The sequence below is a fragment of the Notothenia coriiceps genome, unplaced genomic scaffold (assembly GCF_000735185.1).
Source record: "Notothenia coriiceps isolate Sejong01 unplaced genomic scaffold, NC01 NC01_scaffold00024515, whole genome shotgun sequence".
Taxonomy (NCBI): Eukaryota; Metazoa; Chordata; class Actinopteri; order Perciformes; family Nototheniidae; genus Notothenia; species Notothenia coriiceps.
In genome coordinates this window covers 26558-37525 of record NW_011357216.1, presented here as the reverse complement: position 1 = coordinate 37525, position 10968 = coordinate 26558, and the positions used below count along the sequence as shown (strand labels likewise).

Genomic DNA, 10968 nt, shown 5'->3' with positions numbered 1-10968 from the left:
CCCCCCCGTCTCCAGGATACATGGTTGCTGGTGCTTTTAACGTAGCTTGTTTAGTCTGTTTCTCTCGCCCCTGGCTGCTCTTTCAAGATTTTCTTTTCATGCATTCTTTCTCATGTTGAGTATTCCTTTTTTTCTATTTCTGTGAATCTATTTCTGTGTCTCTTTCATTCACTCTTGGTCAGAACACTGAAAAACTGAAACGTTGCCTTTAATTAAATGTGTTATGTCAACAGATTTCACATAGCTGTATTAGGTTAGTTGAAAGCAAGTTTAAATACAAAATATGTAGGTTCAACTCAATAGTATTGCTTTCAACTAATCTAATACAGTTATGTGTTAATTGGGGACATTATACATGTCAATAAAGCCGACGGTTCCGTTTTTTCAGTGCGCACAGCATCTAACTCACCCTTCTCTCTCCCATTTACTTACTCCTTCCTTCCCTGCCTGTCCCTCAGAACTCACTATTCTTCTTACGAATAGTCAGATTGGTTCCATATGCTGAAGAAGGCCTGGAGTAAAATGTATATATTGGCCCCTGTACCAATTTCCCCCTTGTGCTGTCCCCTTTCTGCTAGCACTGTACAGCCCTGTTAAGTGCTCCGAACAGGCAGTGGAGCCTCCGTTTTAATGGCTTCTGTCCCAAAAACTTCGGTCATGACACAGAGCCTTTCTTTAAGGGGCCGTGCAGGTTTCCACACTTTTCATTACTCTACCCTAAATGGATCCAACAGTTGTAGAGTTTGGTTTGAATGGAAAACTAAACAGGCATGTTGATTTTACGTGTGCATTAAATAATGTGCTGCAGAATATATTGGGGGAGAATAAGAGGGAGTTTCGTGTCTTTTTATAACGTGCACGTGTAAGCTTTTGACGTATACACCAAACATGTTATTCCCTCTGCTTGTGTGTTATTTTGAGGGGAGACTGCGGAGCGCCGGTTCTTCCTCTCCTCCTCCTCCTCCTCCTCCCTCTCTCTCTCTCTCTCCCTCTCTGTCTGGTCTCCTCTCTCCTCTCACACCCTACACTAAATCAGGCTCTTTGTAATAGCAGACTTTTCATCTCAGCTAGAAATAACTGGCAACATTTTTGACATATTTTGGGAAGGTTTTTTTGTGCATTTTAATTTCAGTGAGGGAGGCTATCGTGGTTCTTTGTCCCAAAACATGACCGAAAGTATATGGCTGCGAGTGTGGTCTCTCCATTCTTTATTTTAGTCCCGTTTCTCTCGTAAAACAAGCCCTCTGAAAATGTACGAACGTGCTGATTTGCCGTTGTTTAGCAGCATCCCGTTGTGCGTTTGACTGTCACCCAAAGCCTCGGTCACTCAGATCATTTCAATCTTGGGAAAACATTCAGTCATAAATGTGATGTTTGTCACCCTAATTCATTTTCTATCTTCAGCCCAGACGTTTGCTATAACTTGTGTTTAGAGGCCTGCTATATGACATGCTTTATTCTTTAGATAGAGCGCAGGTTGTAATTTTGGTAGAGTATATTTTCCTTCATCACCCTTTAAACTTCCAAGCGTGTGTGCCGATGCTCGGTGTTGCATGTGACTTTTGTATTTCAGCATTTAATGAGCTTCTTCATCATGTTGTTGGCACAGCATTTTAAAAGGGTGATGACATGCAATCACCACATGGACTCTGGGAAGAATCATAGTTGAACTTACCTGCTACAAGTCATACATCCCCTGGGCTCCATTATGTCAGTTCACACGGAGCCTCTAGGCATGATGGGAAAATGTCATCTCTTCTTCTACACAGCCATCTGCTTTCAAAGAATGTGAATATAGTTCCCCTCTGCCCCTTTTTTGTGATCCTCCTTGGTGTTCGGTCTGACAAGCGAACATGTTGCTGACAACAATACTAGACAAGATATATGTCATCGAGCATCAAAGTCTGCATTGCCTCACTGTACGAGTGATGGATGAGCGTCCTGAAACCAAGAAGGCAGGTCTGCAGGGAAAGAGTCATGACAGATGCACTTTAGTGGATGTACGATTATTTTTACTAAAAGTGCATCAAAGCCCTGTTGTGTGTGTGTGTGTGTGTGTGTGTGTGTGTGTGTGTGTGTGTGTGTGTGTGTGTGTGTGTGTGTGTGTGTGTGTGTGTGTGTGTGTGTGTGTTCATGCAACATCTTGGTGCGAGGACTCAACACCCTCTCTTGTGATACCCTCCCTTAAGACTGTAAGTGGTGAGTTTGCGTGTGTTTTAGCGAGGCAAAAAATGTGTCAGGTCTGTCATGTGCCCATATAATTAGACACCTGGTCCTGTGCGTGTGCCCGTGCACATGAGCTGACAAATCGCTGTTTCTGTAATTATTTGTGATTTCAAACTGCTATTGGTTTCCACCATTGTGTATATGCATATCATTGGGGTGTAAAGGCATCAGCGTCTTTGTGAGGTTCCGCTCGGCAGTGCCTCAGGCCCACAGGTGTTTGATGGCTCTCTCGATGCCTGTCAGGGGGGATGATTCTCCGTTAACACCCACTGTGCGGCGGGCGGTGGGAGTGAGAGAGGGATGGGGTTGACGGTGGAGGGGAGGAGAGATTTGCTTTTAATGAAGGATAAGCTGGCAGACATACAGCAGACGACGCAGGAGGAAGGGAGGCTGGTTGTTAAGTGAAGTGTCACTCATCCCCTCTCCCTCCACCAAGCCTGCATAGTAATTAAGTCAAATAAACGACAATGAGGAATCCTCCTGGGAAGGACAGTCAAACGAGCGCCGAGCAAAAGAGTGTGCCGGGACGATCACACAAGCGGAAGAGAGACTCAGGCCCCGGAGTGGGACAGTCGCAAGAACAAGGAGGGTCTGTGATTTTGGGCAGTCAAATAAACACAGAGCATGCGAGCAGAGTCCCGTGAAATTATTCTCAAACGAGCGCTGATGACACGCCTCCAGGGACCGATAGTCGTCTGCTGGAAAGGACACACGAACGACTGCAGTGTGAGCAGTTTGAGACGTAGAACGACTGAGAAATGGAGGCAGGTAGATACAATTACCTCTCCTGGGACGGCTGGCGCAGCAAGTGCAGAGTAAATGATTTCCCGGTGGGGTCAGTTAGCCATCTCTCTCAGCTAAAAGGATCTGGCTTCACGGGGACAGAAGTATGATCACAAGAGTTAATGATTTTCTCTTCTCCTTGAGACCAGAATAGCTTTTTACTTCCACTGCCTTGACCTAGGAACATAAGGAGAAGGAGACATGAGTTGAAACTCAAGTCCAAGTTAGAACTAATCTTAGTGTTGTAATATTTTAAGGCAACAAACGGCAGCCCAATTCCTTTGACAAAAGTGAGTCATCATAACCTAGAAGAGGCGGGAAAATCGCAATTATCAAACTATTTGAATTATTTAAGAATAAAAGCACTTTATTGTTGCAAATGTAATATAAACAATGCTGTTGCTGCAGTACTGCAATACAGCAAGCACATAAATTAAAAGGATGAAACAATGACACACTCCCATGGATCAATGCATAGCTGCACACAATCACATTCCTGAACACAATCTATCTCCCACCCCCTCCCACGCTGTAGAAAGGCCATCAGGAGGAACACTGACCCCTAAAGGTCAAGCGATGCACATACAGCACCCAGATACACACAGTATGAGGGGAGATCCATGAAACTGCAAAACTCCACAAGAGCTCAAACAATAAGTCAATTCATTGAATAGTGAATCAACAGAAAATAAATGGCAACAATTTAGAATATATAAATGGATTGGTTTAGCCATTTTTAGAGCAACAATTACAAATATTTTCTAAAACGATGCTCTCATAGAATTGTAAAGTTAATAATAATAATTTTTTTTTTTTAAATCAAGATTTTTTAAGAGATTTTGATTGCCATTTAACCTTTTTTGAACCTTTTTATAAACAAAACGATTATTAGAGTAATCATGCTGATTAATTGAAAGTGAAAATAAACATATATTGCAGCTCTAAACTTGACCCGATTGTGATCCGTAAAAAGGAGCCAGCGGGCGGCACTTTAACACTTAAAAGGCCTCGTCAAACAACCTGATAATTACCCTCGGCGTGGGTAATTATGGAGCCTACTGCCTGACCTCGTAGTGCCATGCCCCATGCTGGCTGCATGGGAGGAACTGAGGAGGAAAGACGGAGCGAGACGGAGAAAGAGACAGGGAATCTGGAATTGGCTTACAACCCTTCAAAATAGACACTTGGTGTGGAACCGCACTCAACGCAGTCTGGACTCAGCCCCATAATAAGCCTGTGTGTGTGTCCGTGTGTGTTTGGTGTGTGGGCGTGTCTGCCTATAAAAATATGAACTGTTTGTGGGTGTTTGTATGGTTGATCAGTGTGTCTATTCCTTCTTTGATATGTGAATGAGATTCTCTCTCTTGCCCTCTTTGTTGTATCTGTCCATTCTGCGGGCTGGGGCTCTCAGAGCGGATGTAGATAATTATAAGGTGTTCTCCCAACGCGCCAACTTTGGAGATGTCTGCCTCCCTTTTCTCTTTATTTCTCATCGTTCTTCTCTTCCTACCCCCTCCTCCCTCCCCTCGCTTCTCAAAGAACCACAACACCGCAGACCCTAAGTACAATCTTCAAGTAGGCTGTGTTTTTTTATTTTTTTTATGCTGGTCTCCTCTTCCTGTCTCTTTGATTGCAGCTTGGTTGATACATATCTTTGGCTATCCTTCTTTTCAACTCTATTTGGACACACACACACACACACACACACACACACACACACACACACACACGCACACGCACACGCACACACACACTGAACTATCCCTCATGGCTGCTCCCACACGGCCACATTCCAATACTATAAACCAATGTTTTGCTGTGGCTTGCTTTTTCAATCATGCCCCTATGTTACATCCAAATATATTACATTTCCTTGCACTGACTCACATACCTGACCACAAGTTGAAAGATGGCATAATTGAGTCACAGAGAGAATTTGTGTCGACACTCATTGCCCCACAGATAATTGTGCAATGACGCCAATGCACTTGCAAAACAAAAATACATTTATAAAGTCCCTTAATGTCTGTCAATTGTTTTTGTTGCCATTTTACACTAGCATAAACTGATAAAACTGCAAAGGTTTACTTTAATTAAATGTATTATGTCAACAAAAAAATAACATAGCTGTATTAGGTTGGTTGAAAGCAATAATGTTAAGTTGAACCTACTTTTTTATTTCAACTTAATATTATTGGTTTCAACTTACCTAATACAGTACGAAATATGTTGACTTGATACATTTAATTAAAGTCAACATTTTAGTTTCTATGTGTACTATTGCAGTGAGTGTGATGTTGTTTTGATACCATATCTAGCTTGTCTTATTATAGGTATTTTAGACGAATACATGAAAGCGGCATGAGTGATTTGTTTCATTACCCCATGCTGCAACACACTCTGGTGTAATTGCTGAGTTTTATGACCTTTCCGATTTCGTGTGTTTGCTTTCCAAGTTGGTGTGTGCGTTGGAATGTCAAGCACGGCCCCAGTGTTCCTTAAGTGTTCCATAATTACAGTGCTTTTTAATTAAAACCGAAATCCTTACTTAAAACAATCCTGATGTGTGCTCATAAAAGCCACAACAGGAGTTAATGTCATCGCCGTGCGCGTTCGCGAAGAGATTAATGAGCGTACACACAGCAATTGTGCGTGTTCAGTGTATATTTCCGTCTGTGTGTACATAAGCAGTGTATGGACACGCATGCGGGACAAATACCCTGCGTCTTTGCATCTGTGTTTGGGATGAAGGCTTGGGTTACAGCGTGTTGCAGATTGCTGAACTGCGGGTATGAATGGGTCCCGCCACCTGCTAAGTTTTGTCAGTCATATGGAGAAAGGGTGAACCATTCAATCTCAACAGGGTCGAGTTACAAATGAGGGGGACATCTCTGCAGAAAGACTGGGGGACTGATGGACAACAGACGGACACGCAGAGGAAGAATGGGGAGTGGCGGTGGAAACAAAACCATTTTTAAAACTAGAGTGTGTGATGAAGTTTTGTATACGATTGATACTTCTTTCACTGATAACTTGATTTTAAAGTGAATGGTCACAACATTTCACATAATTAGGCTAATTGAAATCAATGACATTAAGTTTAAATACAAAATACTAGGTTCAACCTAATATTATTGCTTTCTACTAACCTAATACACTTGTGTGATATTAGAGTCAACGTTTCAGTTTTTTCAGTGCCCTGATGTATAGACTTATAGCCACTGTTAGCGAGATATAATAGTCCCTCCAAATTTGCAGTTATAATTTTTTCCCCTTGGATGTATTTCTGTCACAAATACCAGCATTTGGATGAGACATAATTACGACGTTGGGAAGATTACAATCATAAATCTTGACTTTATAATTTTCAAAATTGGGGATTTTGTGGATTATCATTTCCCACTGCTATTGCATTACGTTAAAAGCAGACGCTGCATACTTTTATTTCCCAAAACCTCATTTTGTTGCACCTTTATTAATAGAGAGCAGAGCAGAAATGTGTCTGTGGATTTTATCTGTGTCGCATCAACGTGTTCGCTGTCACATCGGGATCTGTAGCCCTGCCTCATTAATTTCTAATAAAATGTCAGGGCTGACATTGGGCTACACGGTACAGCTGACAGGCTGCACTAACAGGCAGTGGCTCCAGACATGACCACGCTAACCACAGCCTGGTTCCTCTCAAAGTACATCCATCAAACTGACTCACACTAGCACCGTCTCCCTCTCGCTGCACAGATTTGCAGAGGAGTGATAATGTGATTGGCCGCGTGGATACACATGGCAAATTTGTACATGTTCAAAAATGCCGACAATTGTATTTGCATTCAGAAGTTTATATTTGCAAGTGTGTCTGTGTGTGTGTGTCTTCCTTAAAAGTAATAGGAACCAGAGAGTCTGAGCAGCCTGGTTGTACAGTGAGCATTTAGTGGTGTGTGAGTGGGCTTTCTGCGGTGCACATGGCCAGGCCTCGAGCCGTCTGTGGCCACTGCGCTGGCTGGAAACCGCTCTCTGTGGTCCAGCCGTCCAATGACAGGAGGAGACACACACTAATGAAACGGATCCATATTCAACCGCTTTTGTCTTGTGTCCTTTTTTTTTTTTTTCTAATCTGTGCTCATGTTTCTGCCTTACTTTGCTTCCATTACTCTGGTCTCTATTATGCTGCTCATGTCCACTCTCAGATTAGTGTGTGTTCAGTATCCGTCCTCACTCTCTCTCTCTTCCTCGATGTCGTGCGGTGACGAGGAGATCTAGCATTTTTGGTTGAGAAAGATGAATGATGCTGTATGGTGAAATTCAACACATACTTAGACTACTCATATAGATTCTTGTGGTTTGGGATGTGGTCGTATTTTCCGTGTTAGTCCCTATGATACATATCCTATGGTTGAACTTGATCTCAGTCATATTCACTAGACAGTGTGGTATTTAAATGTCCCATAAGATACACTACTTGACTTTGAATTATAGCTGTGCGTCATTTCGGTTGAAAATAAAAATAATACGTTTCTATTTCAACAGTGTTTTGCAGAGCTGAATTTCTAGAAAGCCAACCAATCGTTTCTGGAAAGTAGTACAGTATGGCTGGCTGCAACATCACAAATATATTCAGTGTTTTTTCTAATAAATAATTACTCCACACACTTTCATGCGCACCTTTGTATTAAAATGAACATGTGGAAGCTCATCTGAATGATAGAGTTCACGGCGCCGTGTGCGAGGTAGCACATTTCCTGTCACTCTGCTGAACCCGAATGAGAAATCCACCGACCCAGGTTGTGTTATACTCACCGTCACCATGGAAACCAACCCACACCTGCTTCCGTGCTTAGAAAGAAAGAGAGGGAGCGGGGAGGTGAACTTTTGAGGCATGTGTGGAAATCCTTGAGCTTAGGATAATATTTGAACACTTTGTTAAGCAAAGCTCTCCGCAAATTTCCATGAGGCCGCCGTCTCGTCTTTTTTCTCCCCGACACCTGTGTTTTGTGGCAGAGGCCATCGTGAGAGCGGGAAAACGCAGACTGCACCACACACGGAGAAAAAAGGAAGCATTCAGAGGCAGAGTTGGGACAGACAGAAGGATTGACATGCCAAACCTAAACCACTGCAGATATTACAGAACTGTGTGTCTTTGCTTTTCTGAAGCCAGCCTTGTATTATAAAGAAAAACACGTGTAATTCTCAGTTCCTTTTGAGCTGCCATTTTCTTTTCGAACTGTCTTTCTTTTCCCTGCCTGTCAGCTTTTTAGTAAAACAGACTTACACACTCTGACAGCCCACAAAAACACACCTTTTGGGTGTAAGTCAGGAACCTCTTGCCAAAAGCAGAAGAAAAAGAAAGCTTTGTCAACGAAATTAATAGTAAAAAAGTGAAATGTCCCACTTGTCGAAAACCCCCTCCCCTCTTGTTGTGCCGTACTGTATGCACGGAACACTTGAACAGTGCTGCATTAGTTTAATGNTACACGCCCACATTGCTCACGGAAATAGCGGAATAATGAAAACTGCGTGAAGAAAGGCGACGGTTCCGAGTTGATGGAGGAGTGAAGGATGTACTTCCACAGGATCTTATGCATCTTTTTATGATCTGACCTAGATGGTTTGTAAATGTTCTTTTTTTTTCCCCCCGGGGCTTTTTAAGCAAGAGCCATGTTATTTTCCATATGGAGTGTGACAGAGGACAAAATGTAATTAATTTGAATGAATTGCTTGTATTTGCCAGTTTGAAGTGGTAGTTCTTTGAATATCAGTTTTGGGTTTGTGTATGTATGGTGAAGGGCATTCAAGCCCCCTAGATAGCATACATATATGATTATGTTATATATATATATATATAATATATATTAATATATTATATAATATATATATATTATATATATCTAGGATCAAATAACTTGTGATTAAACTCAGTTCTTCCAACCATATTGTTAACTTAGGGTTGGGTACATTTGTACAGAATAGAATTTCAAATGTCTTTCTTTTGCAAAGTTGTCATTACACATACTCATCATCTTAACTATTATTATTGCAATTTATGGTAACAATTGCTTTTACAGTCAACTCACTTGATGGTATTATTTATTTTTTATTTTGATGTCATAGGTGAAATCAGCAGGATTGGCAGGAAGTTGTTAAATTGCATTATTTGCTGTTGAAAAAAAGCGAATAAATCATTATAAATGTAATACTCAGCATATTGCAAAATGCTTGTTTGTTGATGTAAGAATCTTGAATTAGGCATGATGATAATACTGTATAGTTAATTTTGGATTAGATTCCCACTTTTAGTGTTAACATCAAACAACTCATTTCCCCAGACTTCAATTTCACCATATCTTTGCAGATGTGCCTCCATATTAATGTGTGTGTGTGTGTGTGTGTGTGTGTGTGTGTGTGTGTGTGTGTGTGTGTGTGTGTGTGTGTGTGTGTGTGTGTGTGTGTGTGTGTGTGTGTCAGTGGCTGTTTGCACAGGCCCACTGTGCCTGAATGTGTGCTTTTCAATATGTAGGAAACCGAATGTGTGAGTGAAAAAGAGCAGACAGAGGATGCATGTAACAGGAGAAAGTGCGATGAAAGTGGACTGAACAGAGTGTGTGTGTCGCCATGTGTGTGAAGTGAGTGGAATCCATATTCATGCACTGGTATATGTTTAATTGGTATCCAGTGGTGAGTGTAAGCAGACTGTGTGTGGTGAGGGGGGGGGGCCAGGGAGTGTGTTGGAGGTGGAAGCTGCTGAGTGTGCGCACTGTTCCACTAGTTCATGCTGCATAGGCAGAAAAAACGATTGGATTACAACTTAGTCTGGGAAGAATGTGTTTGTTCAGGGAGAATTGATGCGCTGTAAACATTTAGGTCAATATGATATATTATATATTGTATATGCATGTCAGTTGAGGGGGGTCTACTTGCATTTTAAAAGCCGAGCGCAGTGAAGACATGTTGAACCTGCTCCTCCTCCCCGTGTGTGTTATTCTAGGGTTCTTGTCTTTGCTTGGTTACTGTATTTTGTATGAGCCGTGCTGCGCGCCCTGAATCTGCCCGTGCTCCATTTCCAAACGAGCGTGTCTGTGTTTAGGTTAGAGGTCCTTAGGTGCTTACGCCCAGTTCCTCCAATTCTCCAAACCGCAGCAGATCCCAGCTCAGATAAAGCCTCTCTCTGTGTGTTTGTGTGTGCAGGCTGAGGCCACCGTGTCTTTGTCGGGCATCGCCACGTGTTGAAATATGCGTGTGTTTTTCCTTCTTTGGCCCATCTGGGAGAAACCTTTCGTGACGGACCGGTTTGCCCTACATTGCCTCTTACTTTCAGAAGATACTGTCTGTCACGTAGATGGAAGTTAGGAGGAGATGTCCCGTCTTTTTTCATTCACTATTGAGCGTTTGGCTTTATCTCTCCATATCCTCATTCTTAACTTCCCTTTTCTGTCATCTTAATCTTCTGTAAGCCTTAAACTATGTATTTTTCCATTCAATTCCCATTTGTACACCTTGACTTTCTGCCACACACATTGTTATTCCCTTACTCACCGTTTGAAACATAATAGGACCTCCGTTGGCGTTCTGTGGACTGGAAATCACATTTGCTTACTTCTCTCCTTCAACTCATTTCCTGACCCTGCGATTTCAAATCTGATTGGTAAACTGAGAATAACAGGCTATTATCTGATTGGCTACCACCTGATAACAATATGGCTTAGACTTCTTCTTATCTGCAGTATTTAATGTCTCGTCATCGTTATTCCAGGATTATAGGACGTTGATGTCCATAGAATGGCCACTGTAGAAAACTATACCTACAGTAAAACCCACACACATACGCTCAACCCATCTGCGGTTCACTACAAATTCTCACACACACACACACACACACACACACACACACACACACACACACACACACACACACACACACACACACACACACACACACACATCCACACACATGCATTTACTTTGACA

At 42.1% G+C, this 10968-nt stretch overlaps 1 protein-coding gene across 2 annotated transcripts in view; it reads left to right on the top strand.

The window, feature by feature from the left end:
- The window catches only part of sema3aa (sema domain, immunoglobulin domain (Ig), short basic domain, secreted, (semaphorin) 3Aa), a 33347-nt gene that overhangs the window by 672 nt on the left and 21707 nt on the right, over nucleotides 1–10968 (top strand). The window lies entirely within an intron of this gene.